This window comes from Protopterus annectens, chromosome 16.part0 (genome assembly GCF_019279795.1).
Source record: "Protopterus annectens isolate FY-2018-M chromosome 16.part0, PAN1.0, whole genome shotgun sequence".
Taxonomy (NCBI): Eukaryota; Metazoa; Chordata; order Ceratodontiformes; family Protopteridae; genus Protopterus; species Protopterus annectens.
Window position 1 is genome coordinate 123632192 of NC_056750.1, and position 14210 is coordinate 123646401.

At 40.8% G+C, this 14210-nt stretch overlaps 1 protein-coding gene across 2 annotated transcripts in view; it reads left to right on the plus strand.

Annotated features, from left to right (window-relative positions):
• The first annotated feature begins 3441 nt into the window (after window positions 1-3441).
• LOC122790321 overlaps window positions 3442-14210 on the plus strand; it is a 229966-nt gene continuing 219197 nt past the window's right edge. The window contains exon 1 of one of the 2 annotated variants that reach the window (XM_044057845.1): window positions 3442-3509. The gene's annotated coding sequence lies outside the window, so the exon portion shown is untranslated. Of the gene's footprint in view, window positions 3510-3628; window positions 3735-14210 lie in introns of those variants that run through there. The other variant, XM_044057844.1, reaches the window with a different exon arrangement.

The window sequence follows — 14210 nt, forward strand, 5'->3', positions numbered from 1 at the left end:
AGATTTGTGTATGGGGTGATAAGGTTAGTGAGAATCGGAGTATTTTTAGGTTGATAAAAGATTTTATGAGCAATGATGAGTTGAGAAAATGTTAGTAAGTTAGGTAATTCAAACCAGTTTAGTTGCTTAAGATTAAGACAATGGTGTGTTTTGTATGGGTTGCTGGTAGCAAACCTGGCGATATTGTTATAGGCATGAGAAATTTTTGGAGGTTAGTTCTTTTAAATTAGTATAAATAGATGAAGCATAGAGAAGTGTAGAGATTAAGTGAGAGTGGGCAATGGTGGTTCTGGCTTGAGGAGTAAGGAAAGGTTTGATTCTGTATAAGGAACCAATTTTTCTGTTCACTGCTTGTATGGTGTTGTTAATGTGAATGTCATAGGAGAGGTTGTTGTCGATAGTCACTCCTAGCAGTTTGGTAGATTGTTCAGGTGTTATCAGGGTGCCTTTGCTAGATACAATAGAGAGATCAAGAGGTGGGGACCTATTGGTAGGTGGAAATAGTAGCAGCTTGGTTTTTTTGGCATTGAGAAGAAGGCAACGTTTTAGGAACCATTCTTCAACCGTTTTAAATACCTTTTGGGTTATGTAGTGGAGGTCTGAGGTGGAGTTAGCGGAGCATATAAGTGTTGAATCGTCGGCATATTGAATACAGGTGGCCTCAGGGACTGCAATGTGAAGGTCGTTGATAAAGAGAGAAAACAGAAGAGGTCCTAGAATTGAGCCCTGGGGACTCCTATGGAGACTGGTAGAAGGGATGATAGTTTATTTTGCCAGACAACTGCTTGTTGCCTATTGTTAAGGTAAGATTTGAACCATTGGATAGCTGGGGGTCGAGGCCAGAAGTTCTAGGGTATTTATTAGTAGGGATGGTTGACCATATCAAAAGCCTTTGACAAGTCGATGAAGAGCAGAAGAGAGGTGCTATTATTACGGTTTTTATTGATGGTATCAGTGAAGGATAGAAGGGCGGTGGTGGTGCTGTGAAATGGCCTAAAGCCATGTTGGCAAGTAGCCAAAATATTGTGCTTCACTAAGTGGTTAAGTAACTGATGGTGAATACATTTTCCATGACTTTAGCTAAGGGAGAAAGAAGAGCTATTGGTCTGTAGTTGGAATAATCAGTGGATTTTCCACCTTTATGAAGTGGGATGATATGGGAGACCTTCCAAATGTCTGGGATGATACCTTCATTAATGGTTCTATTTAGCAGGATGGATATGGGAAAGGCAATGGAATTTGCTGCTATTTGCAGGTACTCAGCAGGTAGTAGGTCTGCTGAGGGGGAAGAAGGTTTAAGCTTTATGAGGATTTTATAGATAGAGTTAGTAGATATGGGGTGAAATGTGAAAGTTGGTAGGGTTATAGAACTATGGGAAGTTAGGTTCATATTATCAGAAGAAAGCTGGCTAGCCAAGGACTGGATCATCTCTGTAAAGTAAGTGTTGAAATTATTCGCAGTTTGGAGTGGGGTCGCCACAGCGGAACTCTGGTCCGCTAGTGATTGGCAGTAGATTTTTATGTACCGAGTTGCCAGCCCTGACGCACAACCTTCAACGAAGGTACGCCCATTCACGCATGTCTCCACACAGAAGACACTTTAGCTGAGAATCGAACAGGACGTCTTATTGGGAGGCGACAATGCTACCGCAGCACCACCACCGCAGTACTTACAGTCAGTGGACCCTTTCATTCTTTCTTTTCTCTTCCAGGCCCACTTTAAAGAAAGTAGGAGACCACAAAAAGCACTGAACGTAAATGTAGTAAACTGGACACGGCACCTTTCTATCTTCTAAAGCAAGAAATCTGGGCAAAGCCATAAATAATGAGGGACAAATGCTCAAAAATAGAGGCACTTTTTGAAATATTGCTCATATAAACTTAGAAAGTTGATAGAATAGCAGCTTTTTTTGGTCGCATGAATTTTTCTGAAAGTATGAAGTCTGAAATTCAAATGTCTGTTATTGAGTTGCCAGAAAAAAAAAATCAGTTTTATTTATAAACAATGGGCCAAAATATGACGTAAAATCCGGACATTCTGTGAAAATCTGTACAGTTGAGAGGTACGTGAGAGGGTGTCTTTTGGTATGTGGTAGGACAGGGGTGTGCAACCTGCGGCCCTGGAACTGCATGTGGCTCTTCCACCCCTCTGCAGTGGCTCCCTGTAGCTTTGAAAAATAATGGCCACTCTACCGCACAGCACGCATACATACTGAGAGTGATTGAGCGATGGACTTTAAATATTGTTCTTAGAAACTTGCCAGTATAACATGGTTTCTGTTGCCATGCACTGCACACACAATGAGAGCGATCAAACGATCCCCTGGCAGCAGCATCATCTTCTGAAAGGTTTCCCTATCTCTCATACCGCTCAAAGTTTTACCACAAGAAGTCTGAACAAAGCCACAAATAAAGGGAAACAAAGAAACAAAAATAGGGACAGATTTTAAATATTGCGCTTATAAACTTAATTAGTTTATATTTAGTATTATAACTATATACAAAACTTTATATGCTGTGTTATCTTCATTTTAGGGGTCAAATAGATTTTTTGGCTCCCGGTGTATTTTATTTGGTGGGAGAGGGGCCAAAAATGACTCTTTTGATAGTGAAGGTTGCAGGCCCTGTGGTAGGACGTCCAAGCACTTGGAGAAAACCCATATGGGCAGAGGAATGATTTTCAGTCGGGAATCGAACCGCTCTAAGAACTGATATATCTCTCAACCGTTCAGATGTTCGTAGAATGGCCATATTTTTGCACATTTTTGTTTGCTCTATTTAAAATTTTTGTTTTCTAGAAAAAAAATGTTGAGGATTGAAGTCACTAAATAATGACAAACACTTCAGTTTCATACCCCACAGAAAAATGTATGCCAATGCGAAACCTATTATTCTAGCAACTTTCTATGTCTATAAAAATAATATTTAAAATTCGTCCCTATTTTTGGATCGTTATTCCCTCATGATCTTTGTCCAGATTTCTTGAGCTGAGAGTTATGACTCAATGCCACATTTTGGTGGTGAGAGTGTCATAGGGTTGCCACCTGTCCCACTTTGCGAGGGACAGTCCCTCTTTGGGCAGTTGTGTCCTGCAAAAAAATTGAAAAAATGTCAAATATCCTGAGATTTTAGGACAAAATTATTTCCTATATCTTATGTAATAGTTGCATAAAACAGTTATCTCTATCTGAAACACCTAAATGTTATTAGAAACAGAATAAGGAACTAAAATGCTACAAGAATAAGCTTTTATTTAGGCAAAAATGTGAAGTTCTGTCCTTTGCACTGATCGTGGGTATGTTTTACCCTGCAAAATTTGACGTTTGTACCAAAAATGTCCCACTTCGGGCATTTGAAAAGGTGGCAACCCGAGCAGTATGACAGCTCACGTACCTCAACTCAAAACATGTTGTAACTACATTTCCCAGAAACACTTGTGACCGCTGTTATGGTAACGCCTTTATGGGCATTTAGTGCAGAGTGCGGAAGCTGGTAGGTGGTAACGGAGGGTAAGTGAGTTACTTCATGACAGATTTTTTTTTAGTTAATTCATGTTAATGCAGAATACAAAGTGTGAGCTGTGGTCACTTAGTGTTCTTTGAAGAAGTCCTCTATCAGAATCTCAAATGCGTCTTATTTTAGAGATTTACACGAGCTTCGTTTTTCCTTGTGTTTGCCAGTCATAAAAGACGTTTTGCTAACTTTTGCTTCGTGTCAGCGAAAGTTTTACGAGGGTATTTTTTTGTTAAAAATGTTCTCCTACTTTGTTTAATTTTTTAAGCAGTATTACACATATAGTGAATTGGTTTATGGGTAATAATACATTTAAGTAGCCTAGGCTTCTCTGTTGCTGTCTAGGTAAAATAGTGTTTGGTAATTGTGTTCATTTCAGTAATCTGCGGAGGATTATAGAACCGGTTGAACTGGAAGATGTAGTTTTTCAAAGCTTAAAATTTCTAACACACCCAACAGTAACAGCAGAACAGACACGTAAAAGAAGCAGTTGTATGTAGCTGACCCGCTTAGGACAACGTACATGTAATAAGATTACTGGAACTGAGTGACTTGTGACTCAGAATCTTACATGTACAGTAGTTTGAAATTTGGGTTTATATGCTCTCATGTTAGGTGGCGGCCACGGTGGTGCAGCGGTTAGTGTTGCCGCCTCACAGCAAGAGGTTCTCTGGTTCGATTCTCTGCTGAGGTGCCTTCTGTGCAGAGTCTGCATGTCCTCCCTGTGGTCGCGTGGGTTTCCTCCGGGTGCTCAGGTTTCCTCCCACATCCCAAAGACATGCAGTAGGTGGATTGGACACTCTAAATTGGTCCTAGGTGTGTGTGTGTGTGTGTGTGCCTTCTGTGGAAGGTTGGGTGCCAGGCTGGCAACTCGACACCATAAAACTCCACTGCCAATCATGAGCAGACAGATAATCCGCTGTGGCGATCCCTAACAGAAAAGCCGAAAGAAGAAGAAGATGCTCTTATGTTAGGTTTGGCTAATGAATGTGGGTAAGAGGATGATATGATCTCTCCAGCTATCAATTTAAAATTGCTATGCTCTGGGGGCTCCATGTAATAGTTTTAAATGAATATCTCTGCTACAGCAGATGTTTCTTTGCACACTGCTGTTTTCTGAAATTCATTATAGCATCTTACTGCTCTTTGCATAATGATAAATTCTATACAACTTGCAGCCAATCTACATTAGGCAGAGCTCCTCACTAACACTTTTCAAGAGAAACCTTGACTAGTGGATAGGAATCAGAAGGTTTACCCCGGGGATCACTTCAGTGGCTGTGCTGGACAGAGGCACAGGGAACTAATCTAAGGGGACGGCGAAAGCCAACACATTCTGGCTAGGCTTATAAATGCCTTTGGGCAGATAGCCTAGTACCTACTTTGAACCTAATGTAACTTGAATCTGAACTTAAGAGAAGCTTTGGAACTTCTTTGCTACTCTAATATCCTGGAAAGAAAACTCCTCTCCCTCCTAATAAGCTAAATTTTATGGGGGTTTATTGCATGTTATTTCAGCGATAATGGAGAACACTGGAGTGGAATAGTGTCTTTACATGCTGGTGGAAGTGTTAGGGCAGAAGTGTAGTTGTAGGCATGATCACTGCTGTCATAACATTTTAAAACCTGATCCCAAAGGCACTCTCTTTTTTTTTTTTTTAAATGGTTGGCCGGGCTGGTATGTGGGTACTTGTTATTTTAAAGTAAATTTCTTATGATGATAACATATAGCTTGTAGAATTCTGTTTCCATGTAGAAGTTGACATGCTTTGTTTTAAGTATTGTGCAACTCAAAGATTAGTTAAGCATGTGAGATCAGTTTCATTTAAGGGAATAACAGAAAATGACATGCTATAAGATAGCTACTCTTTCAGGCAGTTAGATAAGTGGGCATTGGTCCTTCTTTCAAAATTTACTGAAAGTGCTTTGAGTGTGGGGAGTTTACATCCAAAAGGCACGGCTCACCTCAAGTGCTGTTTAATGTAGGGCTTGCATTAAAAACAAACATTCAGGAGGCTAGTACACTAGGTTAGATGAAGTCAGTGCTTCCTTTTGAAAACACCATTTATGAGGTCTCGACTACTTGCAGTGCTGTCAGTTCCCTTCTGTGAGGAAATTCTGTTAATTAGTATAACTGAGTAATGTTTACAGCACTAATGGAGAAGACTGCACTGAGCATAAGTCATGTTCATATTCTTAAACGTGAGGTATGCTTATTCCAGTGTTGTCCACTATCATTATTTCGACATGGGACGGGCAAATCCACCGAAGACTCATCCCTTGTTTCAGTGCAGTTTTGTACACCAGCCTGTAATGGAAGCAGTGTTGTAATTTTCTATAGAAGTTCTGATACTGATCAGTAGCCTCAGCATTCTTAATGATCCAAACTAAGGTTATGTTTTCTCTCTGGTGCTTACCTTTGTACAAGAACACGTAATTGAATAACACCTTACTGGCCATTCATTTTTTCAACCTCCAAGTAGTGGGGATAATGATTGAAAGACTGGTTGACAGCTTGTTATACTGTTCTGTTCTTTTGTACCGGTCCTAAATCTTGAAAGAGAAATGTATTTCTTTTTAGTCTAGTCTGTAATGTAACATGTAGTCTGTTAATAGGCCAAAATCAGCTATGTCTGCTGTTCCAAGGGACATGCATCACTTGTTTTTAATGATTTGTTTGATTTTTATTGACTGTTTTACTCAATTGGAATGGCCTAATATCTTGGAACACCGAAGGTGGTATTTTGTACTGACTAGAGGTAATTTGGCTGGGATAGCAGGGAAATCCCCCTCATCGTAATAAGAGACATTTAACCAATACAGCTAGAATAACTCTCTCCCATGCATTTCTCCTTCCCACCCTTCTATGTAGCTGTCGATTATTCACAAACCTTAACTCCACCTTCATACCAAAACTTGAAACTACCTGTAATAAGGTTGCCAGGTTTGCTACTAACCAACCCTACAAATCACACCATTGCCTATCCCTTAAACAGTTGGACTGGCTCAAATTCCCTCATCTGCTCCTTCTACATCAACTCCAAATTATCCACTCCATCCTCTATCTACCATCCTCCTGCCCTAGTCTCTCATCTATTATGTCTAAATATTCCCCTACCAGGACACTACGTAGCTCAGACGAGGACTTCCTACAGATTTATAAACCCAAAACAGGATGTTTACTATATAACAACCCTGTTGCAGCTTGGAACCAACTACCCCAAGAAATTAGGTCCCTTGACCATACCAAGCACTTCAAACTAGCCACTCACAGATACTTAAACAAATGGTCCTGCCACTGTAGTCATCCTCCATGACACTACCCTGTCCAAGCTTCTAATACCCCCTCCTTTTTTCTTTCCATCTTTTTCTTCTCCCTATTTTTTTCCTCATCTTCCGCTCCCTATCTAATAAACTTAGACCCCTCTGTTTCTATGTTTAACTACCTAACCCTATGGTACGCCATTTGTACATGTATTGTATGTAGCTAGACATGTAGCAAGACTGCTTTATACCTTTCAAGACATTGTACCAAAGTGTTTTTCTGAATGTTTTATTACATTATACCCTAGGGCTTTTTTCAGTATGATGTATTGTAAATGTTGCCTCTGTATATGTCTAGTTCTAAATGGTAGTGTCGTAACTGTCTGTAATTACATTTTATATAAAAACTCACTGCAGAGCTTTTCTCCTCGGGTCTCCACTGAAAACGAGCCAAATGCTCAGCTGGACTAACCCGGTTAACAAATGTAAAATAAATAAAAAAATCTTTTTGCTAAGTACCTTGGAATCTTTTAAGTTTGTATGTAGGACTAGAATTTGACGATCTTCTACTGACAGGAAACTGTTACACTAAGATGATTTCTTTCCTAGTAACACACTGAGATTGTGTAAAAATACTTTTTCCTGAATAAAACTCCCTAAGCTCCCAACTGTGATAGCACAATACCACATGATGTGAGGAACACTTTTGTGTTCTGACCTGGTATGAATACTTGTGTGTGAATGCACACACATTTCCGTCTCACTTATCTACAGTTTGTATTTTATGTTGTCTTAGAATTGTACATGAAGACATTTTCTTTCAGTTCAGACCCTCCATGCTCATTCTAAAACCTATTTCAGCTTTCTTAGTGAGTCAGTAGCAAATTAAATAATGGTGTGTTATCATTGTGACATCCCACACATTCTTGGTAAACCACTTATGTTGAACTGTTACTGGCCTAGTACCTACCTATGAACCTATAAGGCTTGCAAGGACTGTTTGTGACTTTTTCAAATGTTCCTTCTAGCTTTTCTCTGATGCTGCTTTGTGTTTGGCAATTAAGTAGATATGTATTGCATTGAATTGTTCTTTGAAGGATTGCATTTCTTGTAGATGCCTGACAGTTTTTACATGCTGGCTTCATCTTTTGCCCCTTTTTGACTATATTAATTTTGTGGCAGGGGATCCTTTTTTTTTTCTATGGCAGTAAAGCACATTATGTGCTTTCCTAAAGTTGCAGCAGTTGAAATATGGCCTGTGCTTTACTTATAACCTTAAGTATTGAAGTGTTCACATTTGCTGTTTATAGATTCTTTGAGAATTTTTTAAACAATACAAAAATCAGCTTTCTGCCTTCATAAATCTCCAAACCAGCCTGACCTTTGAATCAGAGGTTCAGATGTTGGTGCAGTTGACAATACTCTTTCGCTGTACAGGTGTGGTTGCCATTTATGTCGTGTTATGACAAAACTGAGCAAAGGTCAGAATCTACAATAGGACTTCACCTGCCCTAGATATACACAGCTGTCATAAGAATATTTAAATCTTTTGCTTTATTAACTCGAACAGTGTGTGTGGATATTTGAGCTTTTTATTGGGTTCAGTTTTGCAACCTAGCTTTCCCTTTGTTCATTTGCATTTTCAGCTTGGATGAAGTTTCTTTATTATCCAGCATTGCTGTTTGTCAGACTGTTTTGCATTACTGGATGGGGCCTCACTATGTGTTAATAGTATAAAGCCAAGCAAGAACTGTGTACCTTTTCACTTGCAAGAAAGCTTATTATAAAATATCTCCTGGCCTAACATTAGGAAGGTTAGAGAGAAGTCTTCGTGTTTGGAATGCTGTGCATTGTGTAGTCTTACACACATGAATGCAAGATATTTGATTTACAGAGGTTCTGAATTGACTGCAGCAGCCTTCTCGTAATGTAGATTGCAATGAAGAATTAATATAGTTTCTATAAAGTCGCAAGAATGTGTGGACACTACAGCGTAGCAAACATTGTACTACAGTGTTTAATACAGTAGAATTGTTAGCATAAGATGAGCTTTACACTCATTTTGATTTTGGTTTCTGAACATGCTGCACACTTCACTATTTGCTCTGTCCATTCAGATATGTTAGGCCAATAAAGACCATTACTTTCTTTATTCCTCCTCCTGCGTGGGTATGATTCATGAGTTCACTTAAAATGGCTTCTTGCAGATAGGAATACACTGAGCTAATCGGAGGAAGTCTGAGGAAGGGCTCTGAGCCAACTAATCTGTGATCTGTAACATTGTGTCCTGTTTTTTGCTTATTTCTGAATTATTTATAGCACTTTTATTGTCTGCATATACTTTGCTAGCTAGTTTCACTGTGTGTGAGGTATTAACTAGAAATTTTCTACAATTGTTAAGCATTTGGTTGGGTTTGTTTGTTCTGATTTTTTTTCTCACTCTCCCTCCCTATTGGTATCCTGTTTTTATACTTGGTGGCTTTGCAGTTGCCCACCTCTACTGTAAATTTGATCTGGGACACTCCTCCCAGTCTAGTGTCATTATCTCATTCTACCTAATCCAGGGAGAACATTTGAGAAGGCCAATCCAGTTAGTTTCTGCTCCCCCTTTCCCCTTTCAACTTTACAAAAAAAAAAATTTTTTTCAAAGCTTGTTTCCTGCCTTTCCTGTAAGTCGTCTAGTCCAGATACAGATTTGCTGTATCCAGGACTGTTTGTAAGCTTCTGAGTCCCCAAGCCTTTCTGTGTTGGAGGGAAGCCTTCTAGCTTAATTTTATTTCTTAGAACTAGCCAGTTTTCTAGTTTTAGCACTCAAATCTGTTTTTTTTTAGCGCAGCACTTGTTCAGAAGTCATTGTAAGCACTAAATAAGCTACAAATTATTACATCAGTCAACTTGCCTCACTTGTCTTGAAGAAAACAGTTTTTAGTACTTAGACATGCCTGGATAGGTGCTTATTAAGTGTCAGCACCCGGTGATTTCTTCTGTCTACCTGATGAATCTGGGCATCTTGGGGCAATGCAGCAATTGCCTCATGTACACGGTCAACTCTCTCTTCCTATCACCCAACACTACAACCTGTGAGAGACGCACTTATGTAGCCAAACTGGTGGGCATCTTGGGGCAATGCAGCAATTGCCTCATGTACACGGTCAACTCTCTCTTCCTATCACCCAACACTACAACCTGTGAGAGACGCACTTATGTAGCCAAACTGGAAGCAAAGCTCTCACCCAAGACTGGACTAGACAGTTAAGAGGAGAAGGTAAACACTTGCACCACACCACACTCATCACATAGTCATTCAGAACCTACACCACCAAAACACACCCATAGAAACACAAAGTACACACCTACATTCACGGAAGCTCTCAAAAAAAAATCTACCCAAGCAACAGAGCCCTCCAAAGCCGAAACGCAAGCAACCTCCACCCCCCCCCAATACAACCCAAATGACACATAGCCCACAAACTCAGTGTGCCACTCAAGGCATAACAACATACCCAACACTTTAGTCATAGGTGACTCTATAGTCAGGCACACTGATGTTCCACTCACCAGGCTAAACAAGGTGAAAGTTACTGTCAGCTGCCTGTCAGGTGCCAGGATCAGCCACATAATGCATGCATTCAGGTCACTCCACAACAAGTACAAATATGACTCTGTCATTGTCCATGTTGGTGTGAATTACCTGAGATGTACCTCAATGGACTACATGAAAAGAGACCTGGAGGAGCTGTCTGATCTTGTAGCCCAGGCAGGTATGACTCGAGCCCTGAGTAGCATCCTGCCATCACCCAGAATGATACCACAGTACAAGGACAAAATGATTGACTTCAACAATTGGCTAAGCTTCTGTTGTCATTCTAAGGGGATCCAGTATCTGTCTGTCTGGGATGACATGATTGACAAACCACGATACTTTGCCAGAGATGGCCTGCACCTGTTGCCCTTGGGATTCCGGATACTGGCTAAGGCTCTTACCACCCCTGTAGTGACTTTTTTAGGCAAGATTCAAATGACAAATTCACCACCGTAACAGGTACAATCAAGCATAATCTGAGGGAAATGCTACGTAATGCTAGAAGTCTAAACCTTAAAATGCACTCACTCGAGGCACTCCTTAAAATGGAGAACATCAACATCTGTGCAGTGACAGAGACCTGGTTCAAGGCACCAGAGAGCACCCCTGCATTACCAGGCTATAATTCATACCACACATTTCGGACACCTAATATGGACCGAAGCACTAAAGGTGGAGGTGTGTCCATATTCATTAAGGATATCAACACCTCCAGGCTAGTTGCTCAGCATAATGCATCTGAGATTATCCAAGTGCAACTAACTCTGAGCAAGACCGCAATCCAAATTGTAGCTTGCTACAGATCCCTCACCATGCCCCAGGATTCCCACTCCTCATTTCTTGATACACTGGAAAATATTAGGGTACAACCTAACACCCTAATAATGGGTGATTTCAACTACTCCACCATTAACTGGGAAAACTACTCATTTACTGGAATTCATAAATTCCAACTCCGTGGATCAACTTATCCAAACCCCAACAGGGGCAGCAATAGCCTAGACCTGGTCATTACCAGCATGGGCAACCGGTATTCCACACCAGAGGTCAATTCCTTGTTGGTCAGATCTGACCACAAGCAAATCACCCTATACATCCACATCCCATCCCCACCCCCCCATTAGGGAAACCACCTTAAAAAGTTCTCCAAAGCCAACTTCATGCTTCTTAAGACAGAAGTGGCAAACTTCACAACACCCATGTTGACGGACAATAGAGGTACGACTGCTGAATCCTATACAATTGCACTTTATAAGCATTTACACAAATGCATGGATAGTGCAATCCCTAACAGAACCAAGATGCTATCATCCAAAAAAAGGAAGCCAATCTGGTGGTCCCCTGCCATAAACAAACTCTACAACAGAAGAAAGAAACTGTTGCAAAAAAGAGTAAAATCCCACGATTGGAGGAACTCTGTGATCAGCCTCAGTAAGAAGCTGTGATCCCTCATAAAATCCTGCAAAGCTAGTTATGGAAACAAAATCGCCACTGATTCTAAAGACAAACACAAAGCATTCTATAGCTATGTTAAGAATCTCAATGGCAACACTCGGATCTGCTCTGAGTTACAGCGCAATGGCACTAAATATACAGAACCAACTGATATTGCCAACATCCTGGCAGATAGGTTCAGTGCTAACTTTACCCCTTTCTCATCCCCTGAATGTCCCATTTGTATACCGGAAGAATGCAAAGTTCCTGTAATCACGGCTGCATAGGTAAAAAACACGGCTGCACAGGTAAAAAAACACTCTCTCCAAAGCCAAGAAGACAGCGTCCATGGGACCTGACAACATCCCAGGCTGCATTCTATATGAACTACAGAATGAACTGGCACCCCACCTAAGTACCATGTTCAATCATAGCCTCACCTCTGGCTTTGTGCCCATTGAATGGCGCACAGCGACGGTTATCTCACTCCACAAAGTGGGAGCCACCACAGACCCCGGGAACTACCGCCCCATTAGCCTGATAAGCCTGGTGTGCAAAGCTGTGAAACGTATCATCATGGAACTTGCAAACAATGACATTGGTAATCTCCAAACTCTGGACCCTACACAGTTCGGGTTTGTAAAAGGCAGATCATGTCTCCTAAACTTGATAGACTTCTCTGAAGCGGTCACCAAAGCCGTAGATGAGGGTAAGGTGGTTCACACAGCCTATCTAGATCTCGCCAAGGCTTTCAACACCATCCCCCACTCTGGAATTATAGATGAACTCCCTAAACTAGGTATAAATCCCTATGTCACAAGATGGGTTGCCAACTGGCTCACTGACAGAACCCACACTGTGAAAGTAGCAGACTCTAAATCCAACTTCAGACCAGTGGAGTACCACAGGGTTCAGTCCTAGGTTCTCTCCTGTTTGGTATCTACTTCTCTGAAGTACAGGCTAACACAGAAGGTCTTTGGCTAACAAAGTTCACAAATTACTGCAAACTAGGAGCCATAATCAAAACTCCTAACTATGTGGACATCCTACAAAAGGGCCTCACTGAGACAGATGCCTGGTGTCAAAGCCATGACCTCAAGCTCAATGCCAAAAAGTGCATTGTCGTCCTTTTTGGTAAAAACTGTGTACCTATGAACTACCACATAGGCGGTAGTCTACTTAACACCGAAAGTATGATGAGACCTTGGGACACGGGTGGACAGTAGTCTCTCCTTTGATAATCACATTGCCATAGTAGTCAGGAAATCCTTCTACGTGGCACACCTCATCATAAAAGGTTTCTCATCCAGGAAAAAAAAGAGGTCATTGTTCCCCTCTACTCATCACTCATTAGACCCATTATAGAGTACAACGCCCCTTTTGGTATGTACCTCACAAGACATCTACAACAGCTGGAAAGGCCACAGAAATACTTCATAAAGAGGATTACCAGCCTCAAACTGATGCCCTATGCAGACAGTCTCAAAAAACTCCAGTTTACTCTGTCGCATATCGCCTACTCAGAGGCAATCTCTGCCTAACATACAAAGCTATGTCAGACCCAGAGCTGTTGGACATGCTCCACTTAAAGAAATCCCAATCACTCCGAGCTACACGCTCTAGGGACCTAAACCTTGTCACCACAATAAACAGAATATGCTGGAGGGATAGATTCCTGTCCCAGAGACTTCCCATAATCTGGAACAAACTGCCTATTTATATCAAACAAAGCTCCTCATTAGCACTCTTCAAGAAAAATCTTGATGATTGGATGGGAGATAGGAAATTCACCCCTGGGATCACTTCTGTGGCTCTGCTTGACAGGGGTGCAGGAAAATAATTTTCTTGGGTGGCAAAAGCCAGGGTACTGTTTGGCTAGTTTTCTATAGGCCCTAGGGCCAATAGCCTAGTACCTACCTACGAACCTGTAATAAGTGACTCTGATACCTTTGAGTAATAAGAGAATACTAATAATTCTTGAATAAGAGAATACTCAATATTCTTTTCTTTATCAATATAAGCAATCTGTTGTAGTGAATTAATGTTATCTGCTCATCCTGTTATGATTGCTTCACTGAGCAACTGTAGCTCAAATTCTTCCCAGTGTACATGCTTTAAGCCCTACTTGCTTCTTAGTAGACATAAGTTGTTGAGAAAAATCTGTAAAGACTTTCTTTCGCAAGTTTTTCATTTACCATCTATGCACAGCATATTTATGTATCAGTGGCTGTCTGCATTAATTTGCCAAGCTTGTACTGAACTTTCGGCATTACAGGCAGACTCTGAATAAGAACTTGTAGAAAGGATAGGGGAATAAAGAGCAACACTCTACATACATATAAGGCAGCTGTAATGGAAGAAACTGAGAAATGAGATAGATGGGGAAAGGAGTGGAACAAGTTAACTGTTTCAAGTA